We start from the raw sequence: 8,813 nt of genomic DNA, 5'->3' as shown, positions 1-8,813 counted from the left end.
GCCCCCTGCCCCCGCCGGCCTTTTGCCTCTACTGAAGCCCCTCCTGACCAAGATTCTGTTAGGACGGCTCTGCTCAACGCCCGCTCCCTTACCAACAAGACATTTCTTCTCAAAGATGGATTTTTTTAGGGAAAATTTGGATTTTTGGATCCTTACTGAAACCTGGCAGAGAGAGTAATACGGAGTATTGGTCCATCATTGAACTTTGTCCTGCAGACTGTAGCTTCATCAGGACACCGAGGCTGTCAGGCCGTGAGGTGGTCTGGCAGTGATTTTGAGAAATAGCTTTAACTATCGGTTGGTTGGCACTGCGACTGTCCCCTCATTTGAACTCAATATGACTCGGGGGAAAAAAGGAAAATCACGGATTCAGCTCTTGCTGCTAACGTTTCAGGGACAAAACCGACCTCACCGCCCATCTGGCCCTATCCCGTCTGATTTTTACTGAGTTTTTATCTTGAGTTATAAAGTTGGACATAGTTTTAATTATTAGTGATTTTCATGTTGATGATGATTCTAAGGCTGCATCTGAATTTCTTGATTATTACTGAGCTTTTTAACTTTATACAACATGTTTCTGGAACTACACATATCATTAATTTTATATAAGAAGGAGACAATGCAAATTAATAAAGGCATGATAATACAGTACATGGGTTAAAAATGCCAGAATTTTTTCTGTAGTCCCCTGGCCTCAATGTTAAAAGGCTTTTAAATAAGAAAAACAAAGACAACACAAGCAGAACTTGGTACAAATAGTTTTAGTCCTGACATGTATATGTATTGACCATCCATTATTTTATCTGATTTGTAAAAGAGAAATACGTGTTTAGTTATCTAATATGGTGTGGGACTATTTTCCACTCTCTTGACCCTTTAATGGACCAAGTCACACAGTTCTCTCCTCAGGGTTTAACCACCGATAAATAAACACAGCGACATTTTTAGAACACCAGTTGGATCCTGGCACGTTGTCTTTGCAGTCTACAGAAATGAATCTTCCAGTGCAGGACATTTAGCCTGGACTGTCCCAAAGTAAACACCTGCTGGTCTAAGAGAGATGATACTGGACGGAGACAAAAGTCCTCCTGGAATAACAGCTTGGAGCACGGACTTAGTATGTGACGGCTCAAGGCTCTTCATTTATTGGATAGCTGTGAAGGAATGTCTCTGTCCAAGTTGTTATGTGGTGCCTTGCAGCATCTTCATGTAATTATACATGCAGGTTTTATTGATCTTCTCTGGTGGTCACAGAGAGTTGGACCTGAACACTGTTAAGATACTGGACTCCAAGTATGAACTTGTTCATGTGTGTCTCTTTTCTCACCTTGGCTGCTGACATCAGAGACCACAGAGGCTCCTCACTTCTCTTCTGATCAGCTGCTCAACTCTTCGCTCTCAAGTATGGTCTGCTCACAAAGTAGCCAGACACAGAAACTGTTGCTGCTTGTGTGAAAATGTTGCACTACTGAACTAAAATATTGAAACAAAAACTGAACTATAAAATATAATGAAGTCTATTGAAATGTATGTAACTTGAATTGAATGGGAATTGATTCATTTACAAGATGTACAGCGTCATTCCAGCGGCGCAATGACTGATGGGTAATCTTGCTTGTCAACTTCCGGGAAGTGATGAACCATTCAGTTCTTACTACACAGTTCGGTTTAAAAGCATATTTAAAATGGCTAAATACCCTGTGTAGTCCACTTTGCAGGAAACTACTAGAAGATCAGAACCATCTCTTAGAGAACAAAAAAGCTGCCAACTTGGATTTGGGCCATGTGACGGGTGCATAGCTGCCGTCACGGTAACGATCACTACCTAGTTTAGCTCTCAAAAGCTGAGTGTAAATGTTGCCTGTATAGGTTTTGTTAGCATGTCAATATGCACTGTTACGCATCATACTGGTTTCAAATCATCTGTTAATATAGTCATTCATCAAATTCTTCATAGTAATCCCGTAGCTTTCCTTGTACATACACAAATCTTCTTACACATTTAACAGCTAATACTGCAGTGATTTATATGCAATTGCTACTACCATCAATACATCATTCTCTGATTGTTTAAAACCATACAGATTGTAACCAACATCACCTGTTATAATAACCACGCAACACTTATGTCTTTGTTTAACTAATGTTTGTTTATTGAGTTTAAAAGCTAGTGGAGGGTAACAGGATCTTTCTTGTCTCCTTCTAAAATTACAAGCATGTGTTTTTTTTGTTAAAAAAAAAATTTCAAATCCTTCCAAAAAAAAAAAAATACCAGTTGTTTTTTTTTAAGTTGTATTACATTTTACAGCCAACAAGATGTCTTGTGGCTAATTTGAATGTCAATTATATGATTTATATACTGTAACTGTCTAGTGTCTTAGATATATTAATGTTGGCTGTATGGAGCCGTTAGTTGCCTACTCACCTGAGCCACCCCTTCATTGTATTATGTTGGTATGCTCAAATTTGAGGGGCAGACTTCAGCCTATATAGAGTGGTAGTAGTATTTGTCTCGAGAGAAAGAGCTGTTGGAACCCCTGAGGGAGAAGGACGTAAGTCTGTTATATGTCCTCAGAGTGATGACTTGATTTAAGGTCAATTAGTGAACGGTTGTATATTTATATTATCTAATTGTGTTGACTCCCAAGTCAATTTTATTTTATTTTCTTTAAAGTATATTTTTGTTCCCTTTTTCTTAATTTTGTTAATTTTGACATTATCATTCTTGCCTACCTGGCCTTAATTGGTAAAAATAATAAAAAATCCCATCGTTTCAACCTCATCTCCGACTCATTCTGAGTTTTTACATCTGCTCAAGACTACTCTTCGACATCTACCCTCAACAGGCCATCTTGTTTGAATCACATCGTCAGCTACCATCTAGTCTCACATACACCACAGATACATTCTGGGATAGGAAAGAAAGAAATACTCTGTTTGTTTGTATTTCTTTAAACCAATCACAATCGTCTTGGGCAGCGTAATCACTGGATGCAGTGACGGTGGCTCTGCAAATTAGTCTCATACACAATATTAAATGAAGTCCCGAGGTAGTTGGGTTGGAAGCTGGAGAGGTACCAGTTCACCTCCTTGGTACTACCAAGGTGCCCCTTGAGCAAGGCACGAACCCCCAACTGCCCTGACTCTGACATCTCTCCATTAGTGTGTGTGTAGCATGTATAGGTCCTCAGCATGTGTGTAATTCAGGCCAGTGTTTAATGTGTGTGCAACTGTACAAACAGAGTGAAAATTGTGTATTTCCCATGCGGGATAAATAAAGGCATTAGAAAAAATAAAGAAAAAATTATGGAATAACTCAAGAATAATGACACCAGTTCAGGTCAATGTCTGATGTTGGATGAAATCAAATCATTTTAAAACTGTGAACTCCTGACCTCTAGTGACTAAAGTCAGTGTAACGTGCTGTCATGCAACACAAACTAATACATGTTTTAACTCACTCAGTTAATATCCACTAGGTGGAACATGGGAAAGTAATAATAAATAATAATACAAATCACAGTAAGATCAAAAATGACCAGTGAGAGAGGGACCTGCAGCCAGTAGTACCCATATACACACACACACACACACACACACACACAAATTCTCCTATTCAGTGCACGGTTGATATTGTTAATTGCTATTTACCCCATGGGCGATTTTAGACCCCTTTTTGGGGGGGGCCCCAAGCCCCCTAAATATCATCTCAGCCCCCTAAAAAATCTAATAATAAAACCTTTTTTTACAATAAATTGTAGTGCTTAAAGTTAGAGTTGCAAACGTGTCTGTTTGTGACAGAGGATAAACAATTACAGGTTCAAAGGGTTAAGTAAGCAACATAAGTAAGCAACTAAAATTGCTGAATGTTAGAACATTGTGTCAAATTGGTCGTTATTACTGTGACTTATAAGTGTCTAAGTATAAAGGTTTAGTTCCATCATACTGTCAAAAAGGTTAGCTGATATTGTTGTTCAGTAGCTCAGAGATTATCGACATCAAATTCTCTTTAGGGGCTGAACCCCTAAAGGTCTGATCCTAGAATAACCCTGGATCTGCCCGTTGTTCCAAAAACAAAGCCATGGGCTATCAGTAACATGGGATTGGGGCAGCAACTAACAGTTTTCATTGTTGTTATAAATCTGTTGGTTACTTTTTGTTAATCGATTAGTTGTTTGGTCTATAAAATGTCAGAAAATGGTGAAAAGTGTTTCCACGCCCTACCCCAAAGCGCGCCGCTGAAATCCTCGGAAGTTCTTGTTTTGTCCACAACTCAAAGATATTCAGTTTACTGTCACAGAGGAGAGAAGAAACCAGAAACCATTAATTTAAGAAGCTGCAATCAGAGAATTTAGAATATTCAAACCGGTTAATTGTTTATAGAAGGAGATTAATTTAGAAGTTGACAACTAATTGTGAATTGAAGATAACGTCAGCTAATAACCTGTCATATGGTGGTAATACAATGTACATACTAAACTGAGTGCACAAACAAAAAAAAAACAGATTAATTCACAAGATTACGCATTTCAAAAAATGTCCAAACAAAACATTCCTGTCAATGAATATCACTTTACATTTCAAAGACACACATTGCTTTGTCTCTTTCAAACAACAGAACTAAAAGGGATAACAGAATATCATTTCTCTCTCCAAGGCCTCCAACATGATGATGCTGTTTCCTCTGATGACCTAGGAGGAATCAGACCACACAGTTAACACCCCGCATTTACTGTTAGAGACTTCCCAGAGGACTCATTCTAAAATTGAGATTTACTTACCAAGGGTTTATTTCAACCAAACCAGAGTGATGATTGTTGGAACAATGGAAAGACAAACCAAGGAGGCCTTTGATAGTTTTATTTTGTATTTGAAGGGGTGTTTTACCGGTGATAATATCACTGTTTTTAAATGGAGAGATTGATGGGTTTGGTAATAGCGAGTTTGAGGATGTTGTTGTCGGACATTACACAATAATCTGAGCCTGTCAGTGGTAAAACAAGCTTTTTCTGTGGGACGTAGGTGGCGGGGCCGCAATTGCCCAATTACTTAGATTGTAGCTTGTTCATCTGAGCCTCTTTTCTCACCTTGAATAATTGTCTCATAAGATACGGCAACTTCGTCAAACACAATGCACAAATGAATTTTGCTCTGTAAACCTGTGTTGTATCTGTGTCTCTAATTTGTAAATCGTAAAACACAATGCTCAACTAAATACAGAGTGATTTGTACCTGTAAATGTGTATCGTGCATCTAGTTTGTAACTGATATCTCATAATTTGTAAATCAACTTTACTGGAGCGCTCTCCAGTAGATGGTGGTAATGCAACACTTATGGATTTTGGAGAATAAGGAAGGCAAATTGTCTTTAATAACCTCAGGTCATACAAGATATTTGTTCTTCTTTTCGTTGGGATTTCCCTCCTCTCTTTCTTCTTCCATCTTTTTCTTATCATTTTAGTTTTTGTTTATTTGCCATCTTATTCTTTCATTCTCCGTTTGGAGCAAAGAGTTATTTTTCATGATTTGTTTTCTCCTCGTTATTCCCTAAATGATCCCAGAGACTTTAACATAAGAAACTTGCTAATATTGGGTAACAGGGAAAAGAGAAGGAAGCAGCCATTTAACATTCCTGAAAAACTACAGACTACAGTCTGTGAATGCAATGCACTGTTGAAACCCAACAACATACAGTATTCTTTGTCATAGGGAGGAATGCCCATATCTGTCCTCAGCTGACTTTGACCATTCTTTTCTTATCTGTCTTGTCTAATGAAAACATTAGTTCAGTTCTCTACCTCAGCGTGTTTATCTGGTTCTACGGTTGATGTGAAGGCAAACCTTTTTCATTTAGCAGATCATATACTCACCATGTTCTTTCTGGACTTTGATTTCTTTTATTCATCAAAGCCATCTGATTTTAGACTAACAAAACAAAAGAAGAGTCTTGGCTGGGGCTAACAAAGGGGCCCAGAAAGTGACTAACATTTAACCATACTATATAAGGGGCATATCATAGTGGGGGTCTGGGTGTGCTCCCCCAGGGAAGTTTTGAGAATTTGAGAAGAACTTAATTTCCTGTATTTGGATACACTTTTATACACCAATTTACGATGGAAATACTTTCTATAGCCTATGTGAAGAAGAAAACACAGATAGATGACAATTCAAAATATAACAAAAATATAATGGAAAGTATGTTGTTGTGTGTCATTGGGCATTTTTAAGTGGGTATATGGAAATCCTGGAGCTTTCTTAGTGGGTATAATGCGTATATACCTGCGTATCACGTAGACTACACCACTGACTTCCTCCCACTGTACAACAGTCAAGCCAAAAATATTCCGGATATGGGTGCCAAAATCTTGCAATTTTGGAGCCAGAGTCTGTGCAGTAGTAAAGTCCCGCCCAATCGCGAAGTCAGTCATGATGTTTCACCCTGTTAACTTGTTCAAACTCATCAGGAAAATGAACACTTGAACAAACATCAGCATGATCAGAACTACAATTAAATTAACCATATTTGTGAAAAATGTATTTGACGTGTACCTTTTGGCCCATGTTCCATCTATTTACATGGATGGGGTGGGGGTTATGACCTGTTCACTAGCCAGCCACCAGGGGAGAACGAGATATTTTGGCTGCATTTCGTTGCTCTTACACACCAACCCCTGATATATAGAGGTAACAATGTCAATAAGATTTATAGTTTTTTTTAATTACTCTGTTTCTTCTGTAGGCTGGAGGATAGGCAACATCCGATGTTTCCCCTCATCTGAAATAAAAAGATAAATACTTATCGGCATCTTAATAAGGTCACAGAGCTCTGCTAGGCGATGACACTATAAAGACTTAGTTAGTGATCCAGCCAGGTCAATATCAGAAAACACTAATGTACATTATAACATGCCCAGACAGGTAGAGTCCCTGCTTCTCTTTTCTCTCTCTCTCTCTTCCTCCCCTGTTTGGTGTTAAGCATGATTGGTTTCCACCTCCACATTCCAGTAATGCTGCTCAGTTCCTCAAATATACCAAGCTTCTTATCATAGTTGGACCATAAATAAAAGGATCACACCTTGAGCGCTCACACTCTTTAGCCTGCCTGAGCCGGGTTCAAGCGAGGAGGAAATATGAGTTGGGGTATCGTTTGCTCTTTTCACGCATTTTCGTCTGTGAGACACTAGAATTTTTCTTTTTTACAGAAAAGCAAGTTAAGTGAAGAGCACCTGGTCCTGTCCCCCCCTCCCCCACATTTTGAGAACCTTTTGTTTGTAAGAGATATGACCTGAAAAGAAATGCTTCAGTTTTCACTTCTCCTCTTTCAATTCTTTATTTACATGTTAACCTCTCCATCTTCCCATAATCAAAAAAAGGATGTGCGGATTCAGGAACAAGGAACAATGTTAGCCATATCGTTAGCCATATCTGTTAAATAAGCAGTAATAAAGGTGGAAGTAAAACAAGAGAAAGTTCAAGCCCAGAGGGAGATTTCAGTTTACAGAATGAGTGCTTTTACAATAAAACCTGAGAAATGCTCCTTAAAGAAAAGTAACTTTAGATGAATGCCCAACAATGAAAGATTTGCCAATAATAAAGAAATACTACAATATGCCACATTTGAAACGAAAGGCAAAAATTAGCCTAATGAACTGTAAATATAACCAGTGAGAACATTGTTCAAAGTATACACATCACCTCTTTGATTTAAATACACAGATCATATGTGTGAATACTCTGCCTGACCTGTACGCTAACATTTCATTATTGTCATGTAATCTGTAGCTGTGTTTAGCTGACCTGAATAAGGACCAGCTCACAGACAACAACCCACGGTGGCTGTGGCAGGAAATACATCACATCAGGAACTACAAGGGCAGCAACTGTGTGCCTGAAGGGATATCAAGGTTATTAACATCAGACATGTATAAAGTACTAGAGACCCAGACTTGAGTAAAAGTACAAGTGCTCTATCAAAAAAGTGACTTGAGTAGAAGTTGAAGTGCTCTTTAAGCACCACACTTAAGTGGAAGAACTAAAGTATTGCAAGTAGTTTATTTTAAAATGTAGGCCTACTACTCAAGTAGTAAGAAGTATTGTCTTATGTAGTTATAAAAGAAAGCAGTCAAAAGTTTGAATATCATATTGTTTCTATTATTTAAAATGTTTAGCCTAAAGGACCTTCACAGTTCCTTTGGCTGTAGCAGCAGTACAAGGACGGGAAGGTCCAATACCGCATGTCATGAACCGCGGGTAGCTAGTTAGCTAGCGCTTACTGATAGCTCCAGCTGGTGTGCCATTTGTGTATTATATTTGTAACTTAATATTGGAAGCTTAAAGCAGTGTTGCGGACATTAAATTTATTTTCACTTTTATATTTGAAACTTTGATATGTTTCTTCAAATTCGACGATGAATTTTTTAAGGATTATTTCGCAATCTTTCGGGAGGCAGACTAGGCACTTCATTCTACATGAATTGTCTTTCACTATGACAAATGAAAGTAGGGCCAGGGGCGGCCTCCTTCCTCACGCTCACCCTCACGATCACTCCAAGTCAAAGGTGTTGAAGGTGGTGTTTCTGGTTCTTCCATCTCGACACAAACTAACCAAGCTGTGTTTGTGTTCTCAATGCAGACAGGCAGCAGAGCCAAAGACAGGATGGGAGGATGGGCAGTCAGACTTATTACTTATATAAGGCTTGATAAGCGCTTCGCTCAAGGATGAGCCAGCTTCATCAAAAGAAGACTCTTGTGCATTTATTTTGGTTATGCTCTCATACTAAATTACTTTGCAGTAAACTGTCCCGATACTTAGC

Source organism: Perca fluviatilis, chromosome 5, assembly GCF_010015445.1.
Source record: "Perca fluviatilis chromosome 5, GENO_Pfluv_1.0, whole genome shotgun sequence".
NCBI lineage: Eukaryota > Metazoa > Chordata > Actinopteri > Perciformes > Percidae > Perca > Perca fluviatilis.
The sequence above is the reverse complement of the archived record's forward strand: the minus strand, read 5'-3'. Positions refer to the sequence as shown.